The following is a 23967-nucleotide window of genomic DNA, read 5'->3' as shown; positions in this document are numbered from 1 at the left end:
ATGGAGAGGTATAGTACACTTCGGGAACCTTCACCAACTTCCTCTTCATTCGCCACACAGTGAACTGCATTGGAGGAGATTCCACCAGCTCTTGAAAAACAATTGATGCTAATAGGTAGAGACCTTTCCATAGGAGAGCAAATGTCATACATATGGATAGGAACCCTTACAATGTCTATATACTTATAGCTTTCAAGCCGTGGATAACAGAAAAGGAGCCTAATAAGGGGGAAATGGTTTGCTTCCCTCGGTGATTTACCTGATGCACTCAACTGACTCCCTAAAACCGTGCATGATGTAAGGAAAAGATGTCTTTCTAAGTCTTTCACCAGTATAAAAAACACCAGCTCATGTGGAATGCTTTCGTTTTTAACAATGTACATTCTAGAGCAGCTACACCAAGGAATTATTTTGAGTCTTTAATTGCTGGTAGTACCAAGCACTTGACTTTTGTATTACTGCTGGCAGCTTGGAAGACTAAACCAAGGGCAGTTATCTTTCATTTTTGGGGACACCATTGCATGTAAGTACTCCACTGTTTTCATGTTTGTGGAAGTGTTATTACTTCTTCACATAGGTTTTGGGAAAGGGTTGGTATACAGATGAGAGAAGCTAAAATTATAGCTCATTTTTGGACCTCGTTATCAGAGGACTGAATTGAGTGTAGAGTAGGGAGATCTGCAAGGACTGCAGACTCTTTCAAGTTACTTGTGACTTGACAGCAAGCTCTTCGTCACTATCGTTTTTAGAAAGATGAGCAAAAATCAGAGAAAACACAAAACAATTTGGGAGGAATGTTTAAATTAGTCTAAATCACAAGCAATCTCAGTGACTAGCATCCCAATCCACTATATTTGGTCCTCTGTGCCTCTCTGGCCAAAGGCCACTCCTATGCAAGTCAGTACTGACCCTTCTCCATATAGATACAGTGCATCCCGAACTGGGAGGTGAGGCCACCTACACAAGAGAACACAGGTAAACCTAGATTGGTTTATACCTTATAAGAACTCGCTTCTGGAAAGCTGGTAAATTCTAACCCTAATTGATAGGCAATCACTGTGCTTGAATCACCTGAGGGTGCCATCCATTGTTTCCATTGTTCATTGTTAACTCTTTTTGAAACTTCCCAGACTTCTCTAAAGAGAGACTCCATAGGCTTGGGTTAAGAGAGGATTGAGCCCAGAAGGAATGATGTGAAGTGTGAGCGTCTCTTTATGAAAGTTTAACAGGAAATGTTCCTTACCTAAGGATTCAATATAATAAATATGTTTGTAGGTTCAAGCTTTACTTATCCTAGTAACAATAAAGAAGGTCAAAACCTGTTCTTTAAAAGAATCACCAGTAGTTCACCTCAGAAGTCTTCAGCTATCATTAGCTGAGTTTTAGAGAATGATACTAAGATATAGATGATGAGCTCTAGGAGTTTGATCCTTACATGTGGTTAGTCTGCAACCTCTCAAAATGGATGATGGTAATCTGGCCTCACTGAAATGCTGCAAAAACAAAGGTGATACGTTTTTGTCACTTATCATCAGACCAGTTCGATGAAGCTCTTCTCGTTGATCCCTTCTCTTTTCTCAAGCAGAACATGACCCTGGCACGCAAATTATTAAAAGTAGCAGAAGGTTTTGATAAAGCACTGTAAAGTAGTCCCAAGCCATCTGTTGACAAACAACGATAGAAAATAAATTTTCTCTTCTTTATGGTTAATAGTTAAAATTAGTTACAGACTTCGCAATGAATCTGCATACATTAATGAGCTGGAGATATGGGCTCTCTTGCTTACCCAGACCATAAACACAACTGTCAGGGCGTCTACTCCTTGTGAACCACAATTATTCTCCAGTGTTCACAAAGGGGACAAGAACAATCACAAGTTTTATTGGGTGGGTTGTTCTTGATAGACTGACAGCTTGGGCTGCAGAGAATGATATTTTATCTGACCTTCAATATGGATTTATACCCATCAGGGTGACATATGATCAATGCTTGAATTTATATGTGATCGTTAATCAGTACACTGTTGTAAGACCAAGCTTGATCCATGGCCAGGCCTAACTTTGGCCTTCAACAGAGTAAATTGGTCCAAACTATGGAACTTTCTTCTCTCATTCAGTATGGACCCAGATATAAAAGATTTCTTGGGGGATCGTCATATGATACAGCTGCCTCAATTTGATATTCCAGAGATTCTTCTTGTTTGTGACCTTTTAATACAAACTGAGGAGTCTGTCAAGGATGTATTTTGGCCCAGCTCTTATTTCCCCTGAATATAAATAGATCAGAGTACACATTATTAGCATAAGGAGCAGATGGTCCTCCTGATGTAAAACAACCCTTAACAGCATTACTGTGCATATCACGGGGTTCTTAGCTAGAACTGTATTGGGCCTGCAAACTCTATTAGATTTGTTTGTTGTTTTATGAATTATAAGGACCTGGCCACCAATTTTACACGTCTTTTTTCATGACAGTAGGTTTCAGGCCAAGAAAATCTTAACAAAATTCCAGGTGCAGGCTGGACACTAATGAAGGTCTCAACCGTCTCATACCTGGGGATCTTGCGTGATTCAAGATTGAATTGTAAGCCCCTCATTGGAGTGAAATGTAATGAATTATTGAGGGTGATTTCATCGGTTTAAGGTTTTACATCCAAGTTGGGCAGGAAACCGCAGAAAGCCATGATATATATGCACACATATATATATATATATATATATATATATATATATATAACACAATCCACAGGTGGATGGGAACACCCGTTGCCTCCAAAACAAAGGGCGCGTCGAAGAAGAGACCTCCCAAACGCAGTCACAGTAATTCACCAAACTTCTTGAAAAAGCAATCGACGCCGTGTCTGTGCAAAATTCTTTATTGCCAGCTGAAAAGCTAGACGCGTTTCGCCTGACCTGCAGGCTTGCTCACTAGCGATTTGGTAAAGTTTTCATGGCAATTTAAAACAGTGAATACGATCAAGTCACATGGTGAACTACAAATAATGAAATAGACAACAGACTCGTAGTTCAACAACCTGCGGTGATACGCAAATGGATTTCAGGCAAGTGCCACATAATATACAAAACCACAATTGATTAAAGTTGATGCAAAATATAGTAACATTGTTTGACTCAGTTAATCTGAAATTTGCGTCACGTTTGTGTTACTCACAAAACAATTTATGATGAAGTTAGATTACCGAAATGGTACCGTCTTCATCCTTAGCCCGTCATAATTAACCAAATTGATATATGGTTGACCAGAGTAGCATAGATGTAATGATGGGTTGATCTAGTGATCAAAAGCACTGAATATAATTTTAGCAAATAAGCCAAAATAGCAAACCAACAAACAAACGCAACACCAAGCGAGTACTGCCCAAGTGGGCCAAAATATACATCAACAATGTGTGCACTAACGGTCTGTCTATAAGTATTCATGGTCCAAGTAAGTGACAAAATCAAAACAATAAACATAAAACAAAACCTAAAAACCTAAAATACAAGTTGAAAAAGAGCGAAAGGATCCTACAAGTGAGTATGTAAGTCTTCTTCCATATTAAGACCATGTGGTATTTTGGTATTAAGTCTGATGATGTAGCAAGATTCTAGCTTGCGCAATTTCTTTTCCCGGTTACCACCCCGGCTGCCAACTGGGATAGTATCAATGACATAGTAAAGGAGACCCTCAGCATTTTTATTGTGGTATTTATCAAAATGCCGTGCCACGGGGTAGGTTTTATCCCCATTTTTAATGGCACGTAAGTGCTGTAGCACTCTCTTGTGCACAGGCAGGATGGTAGAGCCCACATACTTAAGGCCACAAGGGCACTGTAGTATGTAAACTGCATAATCCGTCTTACACGTGTATTGGCCCTTAATTTGTTGTGTAGACTTATGAGAAAAGCCTGCAGGAAAACAGGTAGTATTTTTTCCATACACACAAGCCTTGCATTTGTGGCATTTGATAAAACCATCCTTTCTACTTAACCAAGAGCCTGATGATTTCTTTTGAGTGCTGCTGGGTAACACATTACTAACTAGTGCTTGATGCAAAGATCTAGCCTTTCTGAAGGTAAATTGGGGTCTCCTTTGGACAAGTTTACCAAGCACTGGATCACTCCGAATGATGTGCCAATGCCTATTAAAAATAGTTCTTAGTTCATCTTGTTGTTTATTGTAGGTGGTGATAAACCTACATTGGTTGGTATCTTTTTGTGAGCCTTTGGATGGTCTTTTGTCTCGATTAAAAAGTATTTGTTCTCTGTTAGTCTTTTCAATTTTTAAGACAGCTTGGTTGAGGCATGCTTCTGAATACCCTCTAGCTCGAAAACGGGATTTCAGGCATGCAAGTTCTTTATTCAAATCATGCTCACTACTACAGTTACGCCTGGCTCTAAGACATTCCCCATAGGGAATGCTATTGACTAGTTTCGCCGGATGGAAACTCGTAGCATGTAGTAGCGTGTTCCCATCCGTGGGCTTACGGTACAGTTTAGTCTGCAATTTGCCATCACTCACCTAAATTGTTAGATCTAAAAAATTAATTTCAGAAGCACTGATAGTACTAGTGAGTTTCAGGTTCAGATAGTTAATTTGCAGCTCTTTGACAAAATCCTGAGCACTTTTCATGGTACCTTTCCAAATAATAAAAAAAGGTCGTCAATGTAACGACTCCAATGCATTACATTGTTGTGCCATTCTGCATGCCAACGCGTCTGGACCACCTGCTACTCCCACCAGCCCATATGCAAATTAGCATAGCTGGGGGCGAAGCAGGTGCCCGTCGCCGTCCCACAGATTTGCTGGTATAGTTCCCCATTAACCCCTTACCCGCTCATGACGGAACCGCTCCGTCATGAGCCACGGTTGCCGTGTGCTCATGACGGAGCGGTTCCGTCATGCCACGACCGTTGGCGGCCGCTCCGCCCACGCGGCGCTGTTTCCCCGCCTGTGCAGGGGGACAACGCAACTGGGCGGAGTCATGACGGAACCGTTCCGTCATGAGCACAGCTCAACCGTGGCTCATGACGGAGCGGCTCCGTCATGAGCACAGCGCCACCGCGCTGCCCCCCCCGCACCTCCCAGCGCTGCGGCGGAATTCCCGCCGCAGCGAAAGGGTTAAACAAAAAGAAATTGCTCTCAAGACAGATGGTAATCATTTTAAGTAGCATCTGTGTCTGATGCCAAAATTTAGCCGGGCGAGTGTGTGTGAAAAAAACCCTCTTGCTTCACAACAAAAAGGTAGGAGTCGCACTCAGGATTGCAGGAAAAGAAAAGATTTAATGACTGACGCGTTTCAACCTCACGGTCTTTGTCAAAGTCACTTCATAGAAAGGAAGTGGCTACATATAAAGACATTTTTACAACGAAGCATGACCAAGCAGATTTAAGGATAGACATAGAAAAAGAGTTGTGGGTACACTGTGAAAAACAGACTCTCACCACATTAAGGCTGCCATTAATGAAAATAATAATTTTTCTTTTTTCATATATGCAACAACAAATTGGTGAATTTAAATTCCACACTTATAAATGCTTAATGTGGAAAAAATATAAAATAAGGTTAAGCCGATGAGAATAAATAATAACAGCTAAAGCCGCCAATTTCAAGAGAGGAAATGCGATCCCATCAAATGTGTATCACAGTGAAATGGTGCACATCCAGAGCACGTGGAACTGCCAAGTGGCATCAACAACCAACTACCCTGGATAGGTGCTAGACGGCTAGGCTAAAATTATAAAGTACAGACACGAATAACAAAAACAAATATAAAAGGTCACACAGAAAGTGTAATAACAGACAAAATATCTAAGGAGAAGCTTGGATCATGCCGGGGAAAAACCCACCCCCAGTGTATTAAAAACCAAGGCGTGGCGGCTATGCCCACCCATCGACCAAGCAGCCGCTTGGACGAATTGGCGGTGAAATGGAACATATAGGGAGAAATAAAATAAACATTTGCCAAAGCAAGATGTCTATGAAAATAGTATGGCAGGTGATAGGGAAGGGGCGTAAGCTACAAGGGAGCGCCCGAAGGGGAGCCAAAGTGTATCTATACAGTGTCCAGAATTTTAGAGCACTACAGGTATATGATATCCCCTCATCCTAGGTGAACATGAAGATCTTCCTCTCGATTCAGGCCACCAGGCGCCTTACTCTGTAGGCGGATGATATATTCAGACTCCAAACGTCGCAGGCGGCGTTCTTGGTCACCTCCACGTGGATGTACTGCAACCCTGTCAATTCCAAAAAACGAAATCTTAGAGCTAACATCAGAAATCTCTCCATGCTCTAGCGCGCAATGTTTGGCAATAGTGTAGGTAAGATCCCTATTCCTGATGGCATGGGGATGCTCCAGTATACGCTTCTTAACAGGAAACACTGTGCTACCAACATAGCGCAAGCCACAAATGCAAGTCACAACATAAACAACATATTCAGTATTACAATTGCTAAAAGAAAGAATTTTCTCATTCCTACCAAATGGTTGCTGCAGCCACCAGCACTCCCATACCAGGAGGCATATTAAGGCTGCATTGGGCTCCCATTGCGCTGGAAGCACGAACAGAAGGTTAGGGGCAGAATCACATGCACCAGTGTTGTTTGCGGCTGCCGCCACCGCCCACGCCTGCACTCCCACGCCCGAAGGTGCATTACGGCTGTCTTGGGCTCCCGCTGCGCAGGATGCGTGCGGGCCGCACCTAACCTCATGCCCCGACAAAGACTGGGCCAAGAGCGGACCAGCCTGCACCCATCAGCGGCTGGAGAAGGCTGGGCTGGGCCTATCCTCTTGGTTCGTGCATGTTGGTGGCCGGGCAATCTTTCACCCCCTTCAAACTTGCAGGTGTGGTCTGACATCAATACTAGCTGTTCTCCCAGCAATAGGATCCAACGGAAGTCAACACAGTGAGTAACCTGTTCATACAGTGTGGTTTTGGTCCTCGCCCTGTGTTCTGGTTTACTGTGGGCTCCCTGCACTTTGGGCAAAATGGGGATGAGGAAGGCTGCACCCATTATTACTCCTATTCATAGCGGGAGACTATTGACTCTTTCCTAGCGAAAGCAGTGGGGGCCATCTCTAAGGAAATAGACAGGGCAGAGAGGAAGCTCTCTATGGGATCTGATTGCCCTTCTCTACTATCGCCAAGCAAAACATTACACCTGGTTGGCCCAAAACGACAGGAGCCTATCTTAGGGGCTGCACCAATAGACCTAGAGGACCCCAGCATCTCCTTTTCTGGTCCTGACAACAGCAGGGCAGCCCAGTTACTTCATAAGGCACAGATCCGGTGGCTCCCCCAGCCCTCAAGAGGAAACGCAGAGCTAAAAAGTTGGATGAGACATTAAATGCCCAGAAAGGGGCAGGAGAGGAACTCATAAGAAGTAACCTGATGGACACAGAGGAGTTTTGGGACCTCCTAAAGCGAAAATTCTCCAATATAGTGACTGAATTTTTGACTCAGTTCTAGGATAAACTTACAAAACTGAAGTCAGATTCCAGAGATACACTGGATAGAGCTGAAAGTGTGTTGTCCACTATTAATAAAGTTTCCCCCTCTCCAAACCTACAGTTTCAGGCCGTAAGCACTAAGACACCCCTCCCAGACAATCCAAGCAGAGGTCAGCACCTTATTCATAAACCTATGGCAGTGGGAGCTATGAGCCATGAACCCGATTGCCTGAATGCCCCCTCCTGATCTTTCAACCCCTAAGTAGGACGTAAGCATACAGACTTCATCAGATAACGTCCCCTGCCACACACCCTTGAAGCAGCAAAGGAACTTCCAGCTCCCACCAACAGCCCTGGCTTACCAGTAATTGACCTTCCCCCAGCTTGTTGTCCCTACACTCTGGTCCTGGTAGGGGTTCCAGGACTCGGCTCCCCAAACCAGGAAACCAGGGTTCAATTATTTAATAAAGTTTTCCACTGGTTAGGCAGACGCACTAGATTTAACGTGACAGACCACAGGCACATTCTGATGGCTAGGAGGGTCTGCTGGATAGGGTCATCTAGGAATATTTTTGAGGGGGGCAGCGTGATCGTCACGTTTAGACACCCAGAACTGGCACAAAACATCTGTCTTTTCTCCATGATTCCGGTATTAAACCATTAACAGTGGGCTTTTTCTATTGACCCGCCCATAACACCATAAAAAGTAGTCACCTTTTAGTCCACGTGGGGGTGTTCGTGGTTCGGGTGGGTTGCAGACCATTTTCAACCCTTTACCTCTTTGGCAAATCTTAATGATCTAGATTGACTGCCAGAGGGCGCCATCAAAATCAAAGTCATAGACTCGCCCTCAGAACTTCGGACACAGGCATTGGTGTACATTAGGTCACTGCCTCACGTAAATGTAGAAAATAATCCTAATCGGTCACTCACTAATGGGACCATAGACCAGCTTGAGGATTCCACAGTTCCCTATTCAAACCGTAACCAGGGCACAGGGGAAAATCGAAGTTTTATCTCTTGGAATGTGGCTGGCCTTGTTGCAAAATTAGCATACGATAGGTGAATTCAGTACATTAAATCTTTTAACATTATTTGCATTCAGGAAACCTGGGAGCATGAATTTTTTTTTTATTGAGGGTTACAAGACCTTCTTCCTCCCAGCAGATGGTTCCAGAGTAGGAAGAGCGAGTGGCGGTTTAATCATCTATGTAGCCCTTGAGCTCTGTGGGTCTGTGAAGCCTTTGAGATGAGGCTCTAAAATACTCCAGGGCCTTAAATTAGTAATGGGAAGATAGTTTTGTCTAACACTAGTTACGTTTTATAATCCAAAAAGGAAGAAGCAAGAGGCCTCAAGCCTATCAGACTTAATCATTATAGGGAAAAGCCCTCTCCCAAGAGAATCTTATTTTGATAGGAGATTGTAACTGCCATCTATGCCCAGACTCCTCACAAAACTCGCAAAGTCTGCCTACATGTACGATCATTGAGGGATTGCGTATGGAGCACTCTTCAGACCGTCTTGAATTGAACAGTCTCTTAAATACTTATGATTTAATATTCACCTTAGATAAGATGTATTATCCCAATAACTCACACTTTTCCCCAACATATAAAGGCAGGGGATGTGCAACGATCATTGATTACATCTTTGTTTCTGTTTCTTTGGGCTGGTCCACATTTTCTTTTAATATTTTACACAGCCCATTTAGTGACCACAACCCCTTGACTAAAGTGCTTAAAGGGGTGAGCAATCAGACAGTGCCCTGTAGCACAAGGGCGGGCAGATTATCCTTAAGCGATCACGGGAGGTGTTTGCGTTGTTCATAGTTATATACTAAGGTTTTTAATTCTTCCCTTTTTAAAATACGACAATAAGAGATTTTAACGTGCTTAGATCCCTCAGCCCCTGGAGAGGAACCTATATGCTCATTTATTGCCATTGCCTGGTCTGTTGCCTGTCTGTTAATGGTCCCGGTAGTCATTCCTCCCTCTGAACGCCCAATATGGTTCGATGTGGAGTGCTCTTAAGCTCTCCAGCTCCTTAAGAAGGCCCTGACAGAGATCCCATGATAGAATCTGGGTGACAAACTGTTGCCGTAATTATAAGGGGGACCTTATGGAACAGAGGCGCTCGCTACAAAGACAAGCCTGGGAAGACCTAACAGAAGCAAGTGAACAGAGGGACTGCACTCTTTTCTGGTATGTTATAAATAGCCCTTGCTTCTTAGAGCTGTTAAGACCAACCTTATGTCATCACATTACCCCGGATCAATGGACTGCCCATTTTGAGAGAGTTTATAATTTCAGACAAAGTGAGGGATCTAATAATGATTTAGGACGCTGCCCTAGTGATGCTCCCATCACCTTCTTCTGGATGAAGTAAAGTTGGGCATTGCGGGATTGTCCCGGAACAAGGCCCCAGGACCCGATGCGATTCCTCCGGACTCTATTCAGGACAACATTGATGTATGGGCTCCGGGTTTTGACCAGGGTTCTAAATGCCGCTTAAATGAATGGGATGCAACCCTCATGGCCTACCGCTACCACAGACCCGATTTTTAAGAAAGAGGGAAAGGGGCAACTCTTACTGTTACGGTCCTATATCCCTTATTGACTCCACAGTTATGTCTTGGGCCGGGTTTTATTAAATAGGCTCTCACAAATTAAATTATCTCGGAGGTGCAATAAGGATTTCACACAGGAAAATCAACCACAGAAAATCTAAATCTTTATCTTCTAATTTCCAAATATATGATTGCCCAACCCAGAGCTCTCTTTTTGGGCTTCATGGATCTCACCTCAGCATTCGACTGGATGAACCGCAAGAAATTGTGGATTTTACTCAGTTCTCTTGTGGTTGAGTTGCCGATTATAAATGTATTATTGACACACCATGCCCACATCATTGCTGCAGTTAAATATTCTCATGAAGGGTGCCTTACTGATTATTTTAATTGCAGCAGGGGGGTTCGCCAAGGGTGTATTTTAGACCTTTTTTTTATTTATGATATATATTAATGGTCTAGAATCTGCCCTGATATCATTATAGAATGACGACCCCAGGATAAGCAGGAAATCAGAACCAGTTTTGTTATACACGGATGACGCTGTATTGATGGTGCTCACACAAATGGGTTTGTTTCTTTCATGAATGGTTTGGACTTGTCGCCCAACTTTACAAAATTGTATGTTATGGAAGTAGGCACTCGGGTGATTAGATCAAAGACTTTCAAGGCAGTAACCCATAGTTTAGCCAAGGTCATGGCTTTTTCATACCTGGGAATTATTTTTGATGCAAAAATAAATTGGAAACACTTGCAAGAGGGGAAGCTAGTGGACATGAATAAATAAATCGGAGTTATTGCCAACTATGCCGATAAATTAAGCACCTTGTCGCACGGGGTGATGCTAATGCTATACCAGACTTTCTGCATTTCCAAGGTCCTGTATGGCAGCGAGGTCTAGGGCTATACGGCGGTCAAAAAACTACAGAGTGAACAAAGTAAATATTTGAGACACATTTTGAAAGTCCACCAGGGCAGCCCCTCTTTCTCCGTACACCAAGAATTAGGACTTAAGTATATAACTGACCTGGTGTTAGTTAAGCCTATGTTGTGCTGGGTGAAGATCTGTCTAGCGATGAGACAGGTTTTAATCGTTCAGTTAACCTGGACTGAATCTCACTAGACCATGCATTCAATATCCCCCGGTTACAGCATTTCAAAGAGACCATCATGGCCCTAGGAAGAGCAGACATTTTCCTGAAATATGATACAGTGAAGTCCTAGGATCTGAAAATAGTAAAAGAGTTGTTTTATAAATACGCCACGTCCTTCCATGAGGACGACGAGCTTAGTGCACCTGTGGTGAGAGGGCATGTTTTAGTTAAATCAGTCCAGGGTGTGGAGAAATATCTCTCTATTTTAGCCAGTGCCTCTGACAGATTTTTAATAACTCGATTCAGATGTAATCAGCTTCAACATCTTTTGGCATCTCCTGCTGGCTTTGTTTTACATGTAGAGGATAGAGGTCCCTATGGCTGTGACGAAAGGTCTCCACAGGATACCCTATATTTTGTTCCTTTATGCAAATATTTTACTCGTCCCAGAAGACTGTTTCTTAATCCGCATTTAAAAGACTTGAGATTTAGACATGCCAATGTTGCTTTATTGTATTTGCAGCTTCTGCCCAAAGATCCCACGTTTACTTGAGTAATGAACTTCTTGAGAGTAGCATTAGGATCCACAATTCTAGATGTGACTGATGGCTGCTAGGACCTTTGTGATTTTGCAATACGTTTAAAGGAACTTTTAAATGAATTGTTGTTGTATCATATTTCCTGTCTTTTTATCTTTTATGGCTGTGATTATTGCCAAATAAAGATTATTATTATTATTACTGATGCTGTCAGGTTTACTCTCTGCAAACCAGCAGGACTACTAATGTTATGTGTTGCGATATAGCTTGCTTTTTAAATGGTGATCTATTGGGCTTTGGGGACCATTACTGCACAAGTGAGTAAACCCAAATAACCATGAGCTCCAAGAAAACTAGAACAAAGGATACAACATCCCATAACACCACAGTTATACTCTTGTGACCAGTTGCCTCAACAATGACTGGTTTGTCAGACATAATGCTTGGAGTCAGAATAATAAACTGTATAAAACTTTACCTGATTGAAGTCAATTGCTGTAATTTCTAGTTCTCTTGGTTAATCACTAGAAATGTTTTCGGAGTTATATTACCTGACTCTAGAAGTTGCTGTCAACTTCTGGTTTTCTTTATTGTAGCAACTAAAATATCTATGTAAACCAATTGTATATACAGAGCAAATTTTAATGGTAATAGCTGTGCCTGAGCATTATATTTATTACTTGTGGTTACTTTATCATACTCTATCTGACTTAAAAAACATATTTTGCCTTCTGGAAAAGCCCTCACTTCTGAACCTAGTTATATTTCAAGAAGTATAAGCACATAAAGAAGCACTTAGGTACCTAATTGAAAGGCAGTGCTTTCTGAAGTACTGACAAACCAGTAATCAAAGACAGTAACTATCACGGACATTGTTGAATAACCTCTCATTGCCCCATGACTCAGACAAGGCAGTGGAAGGTGTACAGTATGCTGCTTGGATGGAGTTATGTTAAAAAAAATATTTTTGTAATGTCTGTAATGTTATTGTCACTTACTCTAAAATATTGAGAAATATTTTTGAGAAGCGAAACAAAAAATTGGGCTTCTGTAGTAGACAATGCCAATTACAACTACTTGCTAACTATCATGTTATTACTACCTAAATAGATTTTTATAGCTCTCTAAGTAACTGTACTAAAATGATTTGTAGGCTTTTTTGGCTATCTAATGTACACATGAAAAGCACTAGTTCAGTATCAATTCTCTATTGCTTTGGTTGAGTTTATTTGCCCACTGGGAAAATCCACAACAATATCATATATTCCCATTACAATCACAACAAGAAAATCTGCGACTTTTGATTAGCTAAAAATAGGCAGATGGAGATGTTCTCCTTCTGGCCCTAACTTTCACTCATCTTCCCCTAATACTCCTCATTCAAATGGATTGGTCAGCAGAGTTGTAAATCTGTTTTTGCCCATTGAGATGGTATATTCAAGATAGACTGTTGCTATGAAAAAGCAACAAACTTTCTAAAGAAATTTAGCATATGTTCCTTCATGTTCTCTATAAGTGAAATTCGTTTTAATTTCACAGAATAACAAAAAAAGAAAAGGATATTTTTTTGGAGGCGTCCTAGCCCTCCACAGGCACCCTGCCGAGCAAATCGCATTGATGTACAGGAAGCCCCACCAGAGAGGCAAATTGAAAATGTGTAAAAGGTATTGTTTATAATTCTTTCTGTAAGTCATATTTACTTAAAGGTGGTCATGTTTACATGAACATGCAAAATACACAACATCAAGAAGTATATGTGGAATATTCATAAAGTGGTCTTGTTTCTTATGTCCCTCCCCTACTGGTTATTCCATGCATAACGGACCCACTGTACAGCTCGATTCTAACACTTTTGTGATAAAGATTTCACTGCAACATCCCTCAGTAGTATCTTGTTCCTGATGTTGCCTTTCTTTTATATTATTTTTGTTACCTATTTGCTGCACACCATAGATCTGTGCCAATCAAATTATGTATAATTAATAAAAATGTACCTGCATTATGTTTATGTTACCCTTTCATTTCATGACAGCCCCTCATGAAATGGAAGGTCTGTTAGATCTAATTGAATTACTTTGTGAATGCTTGATCTGTGCCAGACTTGATTGGATTCCAACCTGCACCTCGTAACATCCCTGTTTTCTACATGGAAGTAATATGATAATCATATCATGGATGTTAGGGTGGCTGATGTTGGGATCTAATTTTCAGTATTTACAGGTAGGGAAACTCTATGTAAAAGAAATCTAAATTGAAATAATTACCTTTTTTCACTGGCTACCCATGCCAAATTTTTGATGAGATTCACAAATCCACATACATGAAGTGAATCCAAATATTACTCCTTTTTTTACTCTTGAGGTTTCCAAGCCACATTTTCAGGTTATTAAAAAAATTAAAACCTACATAAAGTGAATTTAAATAGAACTAATTCTTATTCAACAGTTAATTTTGAAAATCTGACATAGACTCTCCCTACCTAGATCTAATATGATCAGAATTAGATATGCTTAGTCTAAAGTTAAAATATTTACCACCAGGGATCAGATAGTAGACTTGTGTCAGATCAAACCTCTTGTAGAGCATGTATATGTAATTTCATGGCCTTAGGCACAATTGGGCATTTGTTAGAATATGCAGCTTATTCGGAGATTCTCAGTCAAAATGTGTATTAGGGTGACTGACAGACTTCTCTTGTGGGTTTTACAAGAAAGTGTATGTTTGACATAGAATAATGTTGCTTTGTGTTGGCAAATGCACCCAAACTTTGCTGCACATCATTTGGTCTTGAATAACCTTGATTGTTATACAATCTACTTCTTTTTAATTATTAAAAAAAAATCTAAATTACCCTATAGCTTTATGTTTATTTAATTCTATTGCATTTTTGGATCTGTTTTCAAGAAACATCTGCTTGACTCCATAATCACAGTATTTTGTTCAGCTTTGACATTTTTAATAATGTGTTGTGACTATTTTTTTTTATTGTGAAAGAGCCTAATTAACTATATACTCAGTCTAACCTTTGTTTCGTTTCCTTATTGCATTAGGGATGACTGATTAATTTCAAGGTTTTTGCTTATGCTATGGCTTTGTGGCTGACCCGGTGTATTATTGCCACCAAACCTTTTGTTGTCCTGATGTCCTTGAAATAATTATTGTATTTTCACTACAACTTTGTTTCCCTGAGTTTATTGAGAACTTATGACTGTTTCTTTGCTGGGAAAAAAGATCTGAATTGACTTGCACACTAATATTGCACCCATTCTTACTGGCATACTTGTTTGCTTGACCTTCGCTGAAAGTAAAATTCCAGATACACAAGATGTACAGGAAAAGGTTTATGCTCAGGGAAGAACAATACCTTTATGCTTGATCCTATCAGTGTGTAGATATTACTTATTGGATCATGCCTGTGTTTAGATTGCCATGTGAGAGCTATTGATTCACTTCTCACATTGTTGGAAGTATCCATAGGAGAAATAGACTAAACCAAATGTAAATGTCTGTCATTTAAAGAAAAGTTGAGAAAAGAGGTGGGGGAACTCAATGAAAGTGCTAGCAAGGATAATAAAGTAGATACTAACTTCAAAAGTGTTGCATTTATATTCCTGATGTAGCAATACATAAACTTGAGAATTATTGCCAGTGTCAGGCTCTATGCTCTGAAAAATAATGCTCCTTAACTCAGACTGTCTGCTCCAATGCTCAAACCCCAGGGCAGCACCAACAACAAGAGAAAGAAGCAGATGGAGAGGTATAGTACACTTCGGGAACCTTCACCAACGTACTCTTCATAGACCACACAGTGAACTGCATTGGAGGAGATTCTACCAGCTCTTGAAAAACAATTGCTGCTAATAGGTAGAGACCTTTCCATAGGAGAGCAAATGCCATACATATGGATAGGAACCCTTACAATGTCTATATACTTATAGCTTGCAAGCCGTGGATATCAGAAAAGGAGCCTAATAAGGGGGAAATGGTTTGCTTCCCTCAGTGATTTACCTGATGCACTCAACTGACTCCCTAAAACAGTGCATGATGTAAGGAAAGGATGTCTTTCTAAGTCTTTCACCAGTATAAAAAACACCAGCTCATGTGGAATGCTTTCGTTTTTAACAATGTACATTCTAGAGCAGCTACACCAAGGAATTATTTTGAGTCTTTAATTGCTGGTAGTACCAAGCACTTGACTTTTGGATTACTGCTGGCAGCTTGGAAGACTAAACCAAGGGCAGTTATCTTTCATTTTTGGGGACACCATTGCATGTAAGTACTCCACTGTTTTCATGTTTGTGGAAGTGTTATTACTTCTTCACATAGGTTTTGGGAAAGGGTTGGTATACAGATGAGAGAAGCAAAAATTATAGCTAATTTTTGGACCTCATTATCAGAGGACTGAATTGAGTGTAGAGTAGGGAGATCTGCAAGGACTGCAGACTCTTTCAAGCTACTTGTGGCTTGACAGCAAGCTCTTCGTCACTAACATTGTTTTTGGAAAGATGAGCAAAAATCAGAAAAAACACAAAACAATTTGGGAGGAATGTTTAAAATAGTCTAAATCACAAGCAATCTCAGTGAGTAGCATCCCAAACCACTATATTTGGTCCTCTGTGCCTCTCTAGCCAAAGGCCACTCCTATGCAAGTCAGTACTGACCCTGCTCCATATAGATATAGTGCATCCCAAACTGGCAGGTGAGGCCACCTACACAAGAGAACACAGGTAAACCCAGATTGGTTTATACCTTGTTAGAACTCGCTTCTGGAAAGCTGGTAAATTCTAACCCTAATTGTTAGGCAATCACTGTACTTGAATCACCTGAGGGTGTGATCCATCTTTTTCCCACTGTTTATTATTTAACTCTAAAATTCTAACTCTGTTTCATAGGCAATCATTGTACTTGAATCACCTGAGGGTGTCATCCATCGTTTCTATTGTTCATTGTTAACTCTTTTTGAAACTTCCCAGACTTCTCTAAAGAGAGACTCCATAGGCTTGGGTTAAGAGAGGATTGAGCCCAGAAGGAATGATGTGAAGTGTGAGCGTCTCTTTATGAAAGTTTAACAGGAAATGTTCCTTACTTAAGGATTCAATATAATAAATATGTTTGAAGGTGCAAGCTTTACTTATCCTAGTAACAAGAAAGAAGGTCAAAACCTGTTCTTTAAAAGAATCACCAGTAGTTCACCTTAGAAGTTTTCAGCTATCATTAGCTGAGTTTTAGAGAATGATACTAAGATATAGATGATGAGCTCTTGGAGTTTGATCCTTACATGTGGTTAGTCTGCAACCTCTCAAAATGGATGATGGTAATCTGGCCTCACTCAAATGCTGCAAAAACAAAGGTGATACGTTTTCGTCATTTATCATCAGACCAGTTCGATGAAGCACTTCTCGTTGATCCCTTCTCTTTTCTCAAGCAGAACATGACCCTGGCACGCAAATTATAAAAATTAGCAGAAGGTTTTGATCAGGCACTGTAAAGTAGTCCCAAGCCATCTGTTGACAAAAAACGATAGAAAATACATTTTCTCTTCTTTATGGTTAACAGTTAAAATTAGTTACAGACTTCACAATGAATCTGCATACATTAATGAGCTGGGGATATGGGCTCCCTTGCTTATCCAGACCATAAACACAACTGTCAGGGCGCCTACTCCTTGTGAACCACAATTATTCTCCAGTGTTCACAAAGGGGACAAGAACAATTGCAAGTTTTATTGGGTGGGTTGTTCTTGATAGACTGACAGCTTGGGCTGCAGAGAATGATATTTTATCTGACCTTCAATATGGATTTATACCCATCAGGGTGACAAATGATCAATGCTTGAATTTATATTTGATCGTTAATCAGTACACTGTTGTAAGATCAAGCTTGATCCATGGCCAGGCCTAACTTTGGCCTTCAACAGAGTAAATCGGTCCAAACTATGGAACTTTCTTCTCTCATTCAGTATGGACCCAGATATAAAAGATTTCTTGGGGGATCGTCATATGATACAGCTGCCTCAATTTGATATTCCAGAGATTCTTCTTGTTTGTGACCTTTTAGTACAAACTGAGGAGTCTGTTAAGGATGTATTTTGGCCCAGCTCTTATTTCCCCTGAATATAAACAGATCAGAGTACACATTATTAGCATAAGGATCAGATGGTCCTCCTGATGGAAAACAACCCTTAACAGCATTACTGTGCATATCACGGGGTTCTTTTAGCTAGAACTGTATTGGGCCTGCAAACTCTATTAGATTTGTTCGTTGTTTTATGAATGATAAGGACCTGGCCACCAATTTTACAAGTCTTTTGTCATGACAGTAGGTTTCAGGCCAAGTAAATCTTAACAAAATTCCAGGTGCAGGCTGGACACTAATGAAGGTCTCAACCGTCTCATACCTGGGGATCTTGCGTGATTCAAGATTGAATTGTAAGCCCCTTATTGGAGTGAAATGTAATGAATTATTGAGGGTGATTTCATCGGTTTCAGGTTTTACGTCCAAGTTGGGCAGGAAACCGCAGAAAGCCATTATATATGCACATATAAATATATATATAGATATATATGTGGAAAAAACCCTCTTGCTTCACAACCAAAAGGTAGGAGTCACACTCAGGATTGCAGGAAAAGAAAAGATTTAATGACTGACGCGTTTCAACCTCACGGTCTTTGTCAAAGTCACTTCATAGAAAGGAAGTGGCTACATATAAAGGCATTTTTTACAACCAAGCATGACCAAGCAGATTTAAGGATAGACATAGAAAAAAGAGTCGTGGGTACATATGAAAAACAGACTCTCACCACATTAAGGCTGCCATTAATGAAAATAATAATTTTTCTTTTTTCATATATGCAACAACAAATTGGTGAATTTAAATTCCTCACTTATAAATGCTTAATGTGGAAAAAAATATAACATAAGGTTAAGCAGATGAGAATAAATAATAACAGAAAAAGCAGCAAGGCCATCATATTAGCTTGTGCTAAAGCCGCCAATTGCAAGAGAGGAAATGCGATCCCATCAAATGTGTACCACAGTGAAATGGTGCGCATCCATATATATATTAGCAAAATGTACACCAAAAGTTGCCTACGGTGTGACATTTAGGAATACGCTGATCTTAAATCCCTTCAGGTGATCAAAAACAGATTATTCAGGCACCTGTTGAGCATGTAGCAAGGTGTTCCGTCTTAAATAGCACATGAGCAGCTATCCGTTAGGTATTTATGTGATGTCTTTGCACTTCACCCTCATCTTTGTTGGATAACAATCTGGACCAAGCTAGAAACCAAACTGATTAGGGAGATTCTGTAACATTATCTTCCTTGATAATGCTCACCATATATATCATGGTTAGGATACTTTGAGAATTGTTACTCTCTTATTGGTCGGTTGCTTGTTTTTTTAAACAGTACAGCCAGAATAAGGTGTGCTATGGATGTTTGATTTTATGAAGTTGTTTTATCTCCATGTTTACACTATGATATAATTCTGTTAGTGATGGTCTTTTTTAAATGTATTTATAGTTGTTAAAGTTGGTCCATATTTGTGTTCATGTGCAGCTTTGTTATTTTTGTAAAGGTTTTGGGAAATAATTGGCTGGGTATTTCTATAATGTGAATTTTTAGCAATTGATTTTATTCTTATCATCTTTGTTTTCTTTGTTTTTAGCTTCTTGTATGTTAATAGTGCCGAAAGCTTGTTCCACAGTATAAAATCAGCGTGAACGACACCACGCAGCATGCCAGAGAGTGCTGCTTCTTTTTGCAGCTAAAGTAGATTTTCTACTGGAACAGAAGCTTTCTCAATGTGTATGGTAGCGACCTGCCTCGACTGCCCGCTTTGAGAAATCAATCTGGGACTCATCTTGCTCACCAACTTAACCTTGGTGAGCTGCATATGAGAAAAATTCTGCCACGCAATAGTTGGCAGAGTTTTTCCAGAACTACGCGCGAACGCATGTGAGGAAAAACTCTGTGAACTCCTCGAGTGGAGCAGGGTTTATCACCCACCCCTTATGTTTACAAAGTCCATTGAAAATTACACTTACAACTACTGTGCACTATTATTGTCTTCATTTACGTTTCATTGAACTTAATTTCTTAGTGTTCTACTTCATCAAACTCTACATGCAGAAGAAGGTGTAAACACTAAAATAAGTAGTACTAAGCTGACATGAGTACAATAAGCATCCGAATATCCTCATAAATGCAATTGTTAGAGCTTTGACAGTGATAGCTGCCTGTACAATTATGTAACGGTGAGGAATGGAACACAAACAGGGGTTAAGGTAAGAAAGAAACCATGAGGTGCATTAAAGAGGCGTGCTAGAGAAGAAAAGGTAGATCCAAGCATAAGAGGGCCTTTGAGTGGGGGCATGGCTATGACAAGGACCAATGTAGTTGAATCCTTGCCTAGCTCCTCTGGTGTGACGGTCCTCCTGGCCAGAACTCCTGCCATGTCGAGGTAGATCAGATTATGTCGGTCGGATTGTGAGGAGGAAACTTTTCCCCACCTGTCGCGATGACCAAGTGCTACATTTGCAGGCACAGATTCGAAGATCTGTAGCTTCTTCTGAGCCCTGGTGGCGCCGCTCTCCTCCTTCTAAGATGGCATTGACCAGCGCGTTAGGACAAAAGGAGTCGTCTAAGCCACGAAAATTACAGTACTTCCTTTTGGCTAAGCAGGCCTCCCTACTTTTCACTTCTAAGGACAGTTGGTGAGTGTGGGGGCACCCAGGGCTTGATACTTTGCACTCAGAGGGCCAACACCAGAGTGCATTGATCACATGGCTGCCTCCCCCTTACTTGTTCTCTGGGAGATGTCCTCAATGCTCAGTCCAGCTTGAAGTCCCGAGGAAATCCTTCCCAGCTCCTGCTTCATGTGCATTAAAACTTTTTGCAGCCCTCCTCAAAATTTGATGAACACTCACTCCCTCCACAATGGAGCTACACCCTTCTTAAATTCCAGCCCTGAAAATCAGCTTACTTCATGCCAGCATACTCCATAATGTACGGAGCGAATTCTGGTGGTGGAACCCATTCTGCAACTCTCCATCTATTTAATGTAATGGGTGTATCTTCCACCTCAGCCTAGGTACCCGCCAACGACTACACCACACACGGAGCAAATATTACCTTTCTTCATTCTTCTGCATGTAACTGCCAACTCAAAATTCTAAACCAAGATTTCACTCCATTCCGCTCTACCACCTACGTCATAGCTCTATGGAGTCTGGTTAGAGCCAAAAGGGATCTGTTATAAAAACTCATAAGACACTACAATGGTGACCTTCCAACTGTACGGCTTTCCCCGGGGTTGCTTTGAGCCGTCCCTGGGGTTACAGATGGCTCTTTGAACTCTGAAACCCATAGCATCATTTCGGAGTTTACAGCCGTTTTGACCCTTGATTGAAGTTACCATACCACATATGATCCAATGGACTAGTGCCCAATTTTCAGGATGGAACTTCCTATGGCTGGGAAAATGATGGAGAGTGACTTTTTTCGCTGTGTTGTTAATTCAATCGTAATTATGTTTTAAGGAGGCACTTCACCCTCCGTCCAGTATTTGTTGTTGCTGCTAAGCATGCATCCTGATGCCTGCTAAGAAAGCAAAGCTACCCAAAGGCCCAAGTATCGCTGAGCTTCTTCAACATTCTTCCAAGTCCAGTGCTTTGCTCTCTGTGGCAATGGCAATGTTGACTCCTTCCCAAAGGTATGTGCCTGACGGGTTAGCTGTAGCGACCAAAGCTGATATACACAAAATGGTGAACGAATTTCCCAAAGATTTGGGTGAGATTAGCTAAGAGTTCCACACTGCTCTTACCAAACACAGCCAAACAAATAGAGTAAGAAAACTCCCCTATCACCTATATTTCTTTACTGAAGATTAAATCTAGTATGGGTTAAGGTACAAGTGCAAATTTACATGATTGTAACATTCAAGTGCACATATACATATTCTTTTTTTTAAAGTTCATTATATTTTTCATTCTTATTAACTTTTGTCTGTTTGTGATCAATACATATTAATCAATATTTTTTTATGTTTACTTGAAAAACACTTTTTTCCAATTTTTTAGTACAGATTGTTACAAATTGTTATATACAGTTTGATACGGCTGAATCAACCCTCAATGAATAAATAAAGCTAGTATCAAAACACATTAATTCCTCACAATCGCTCACAGTCATACAAGACACATATACATATTTGGGTATAAGGAACACATAGATGTAAAACGTTTCCAATGGACAATTTCGATGATCAAAGCCAAAAGGTCTAGGCACACGTGGTCGACGTGCGTTTCGGTGGAGTAACACACCGTGAACCACTTTCATCAGGACCTCGCCCAAATAGAATAGAATGTTACTAGGACAAATAAGAACAGGGTACCTAAAGAACAACAACTATACATGTTTTTATAAACCCATTCACTGTATAGAAAGTTACTGTGAACAATTGATCAGACCATCTCATTATTGAAAAAAGAAAAATCCCGAGAAAATTGCCCACATGAGTGCATATCTACCAAAGTGCTCTATTCAAAAAGAAAATCCAGGACTCCTGGCGGTCTAGTATTAACAAGGAAGTATCAAAACATTAAACAAAAAATGAGAAAGGCAGAGTGGATTAAAGAACCCCCAAAACACCATAGTGTGCCATGCAGAGACATATCCATGAACGTGACTTGAAGGTATGTGATATGTTGGCATAAGTTCCTTGATGCCATGCTAACAAGATTCCTAAAGTGTGCTATCTGTTAAAATAGCCACATAACATATAGAACTAGCTCCAGTTTAACTTGCTAGTTTCAATTGGGAATGATGCCCATTCTACAGAAAAAGCAGGTTTTAGAAAGTTGGACAGCGAAGTCTGTGTCACCAATGGCTAACCGGCCACTGAGAGGAATACAACAATAGATAAGGTGTAAAATTCAGACTGCCTACACGAGGGTGTGTTATAAAGATGGCAATATAGCTAGAACTTTACCTTCTGATTCAAGCTGAGATTTGGCTTCTAGATCACTTTTTCGTTTTTTTATGAATCCCCAGCGCCGATGCATATAAAATTCTGAAGGGGGGAGATATATTTAATTTTACTTTATTTTAGTGAGCAGGTGCTCTCACACTGTTGTTGTAGCCCTCCACAATAACCTCAGTTAAATAGTTGAATACTCACATCAATACATATGTGTATTGGGTTATTTATCGTTGCTTTCCCAAAGGCAGAGTGTGTCACACTCAAAGCCGTAGCAATAGAGTTATCCCTATAATATATCCTGGTGTGCACGGCAGGGTAAATCTTCAGTAAATATACCTACATAAAAAGGTAGGAAAAGAAACAGATGACTGGTAGTTTCCGAATATGTACCCCCCCTGTCTATTGCTTGTGAGAGAGTGTCAACCATGCGTAGTCACTGCTATTGTAACTGCCACTACTATGCTACAAAACTATGACTCTTCGTGGTACTAAGCATATTCCATCTATTTTTCTTACTAGATAGAGTATGCGAAATCGCAGTGCAATCACGAGCTTCAATTAAGAACGGCAGGTGGTTTTCGCCGATAGCTAGCAGCTGTTCTCATATGGTGCGATGCGTCGTAAAGTGGTTTAGTAGAGTCTGATACGTAGTACGGGAGTGACACGCGTGCTGCCAAAAATATAAAGCAAATCCTGCTGTCTCGTTCTAATACTGAGAGGGGCCGATACATAGTTGTGGGGCATGCGCATTCGTGCCTGTTGTGCAGCGAAGGAGTAACACGCATACTACTTGAAATATTGGGCGGCCCCTAACGCTCTCGATATCCTGATGTGGGGTCCCGTCACATAGCTACAAGACTAATCAGCTTGGCGATAAAATATTTACATGGAAGAATTCGAGCATTTATTCTATAGAAAGTTACTATGTGGGCCCTACACATTTATAAGAACCTGTCTGGTCACTCACCCATTCTATCAGAAAATACCTCTGCATTGCTCCGCGTCCATCACAAACTACTGGATATCATTCACGGGTGCCAAAGACTGCCTTTAAATTTCTTGCTACGCATGCGCAAGGCAGTACGTTGCCTATTGCGTCACGCCATCATGTATTAACACTGATAGTCGCTGGCCCGGTGGTGGGACATGTTCATGCTCCATCTTAGAATGGTATATAGTAGATTAAGCCCTCCGATGCTGAACTAAACAAATGTATACCGATACTTACGTGTTATTGATAAGCTTGAAAGCAGCCTATGATACTTATGAGATACTGTGTAATCAAGAAGATTAGAAGAAATAGTGGGGTAAGATTGCACCGGATCACT

At 40.7% G+C, this 23967-nt stretch overlaps 1 long non-coding RNA gene across 1 annotated transcript; it reads right to left on the bottom strand.

Annotated features, from left to right (window-relative positions):
• Positions 1–5165: 5165 nt before the first annotated feature.
• Positions 5166–23671, bottom strand: LOC146789547 (uncharacterized). Its single transcript, XR_014969820.1, has 4 exons — positions 23607–23671; positions 22838–22975; positions 22649–22729; positions 5166–6239 (listed from the first exon to the last, which is right to left on the bottom strand). It is a non-coding gene; the product is annotated as an uncharacterized LOC146789547 (long non-coding RNA).
• Positions 23672–23967: the final 296 nt, after the last annotated feature.

This window comes from Triturus cristatus, chromosome 10 (assembly GCF_964204655.1).
Source record: "Triturus cristatus chromosome 10, aTriCri1.1, whole genome shotgun sequence".
NCBI lineage: Eukaryota > Metazoa > Chordata > Amphibia > Caudata > Salamandridae > Triturus > Triturus cristatus.
The sequence above is the reverse complement of the archived record's forward strand: the minus strand, read 5'-3'. Positions and strand labels throughout refer to the sequence as shown.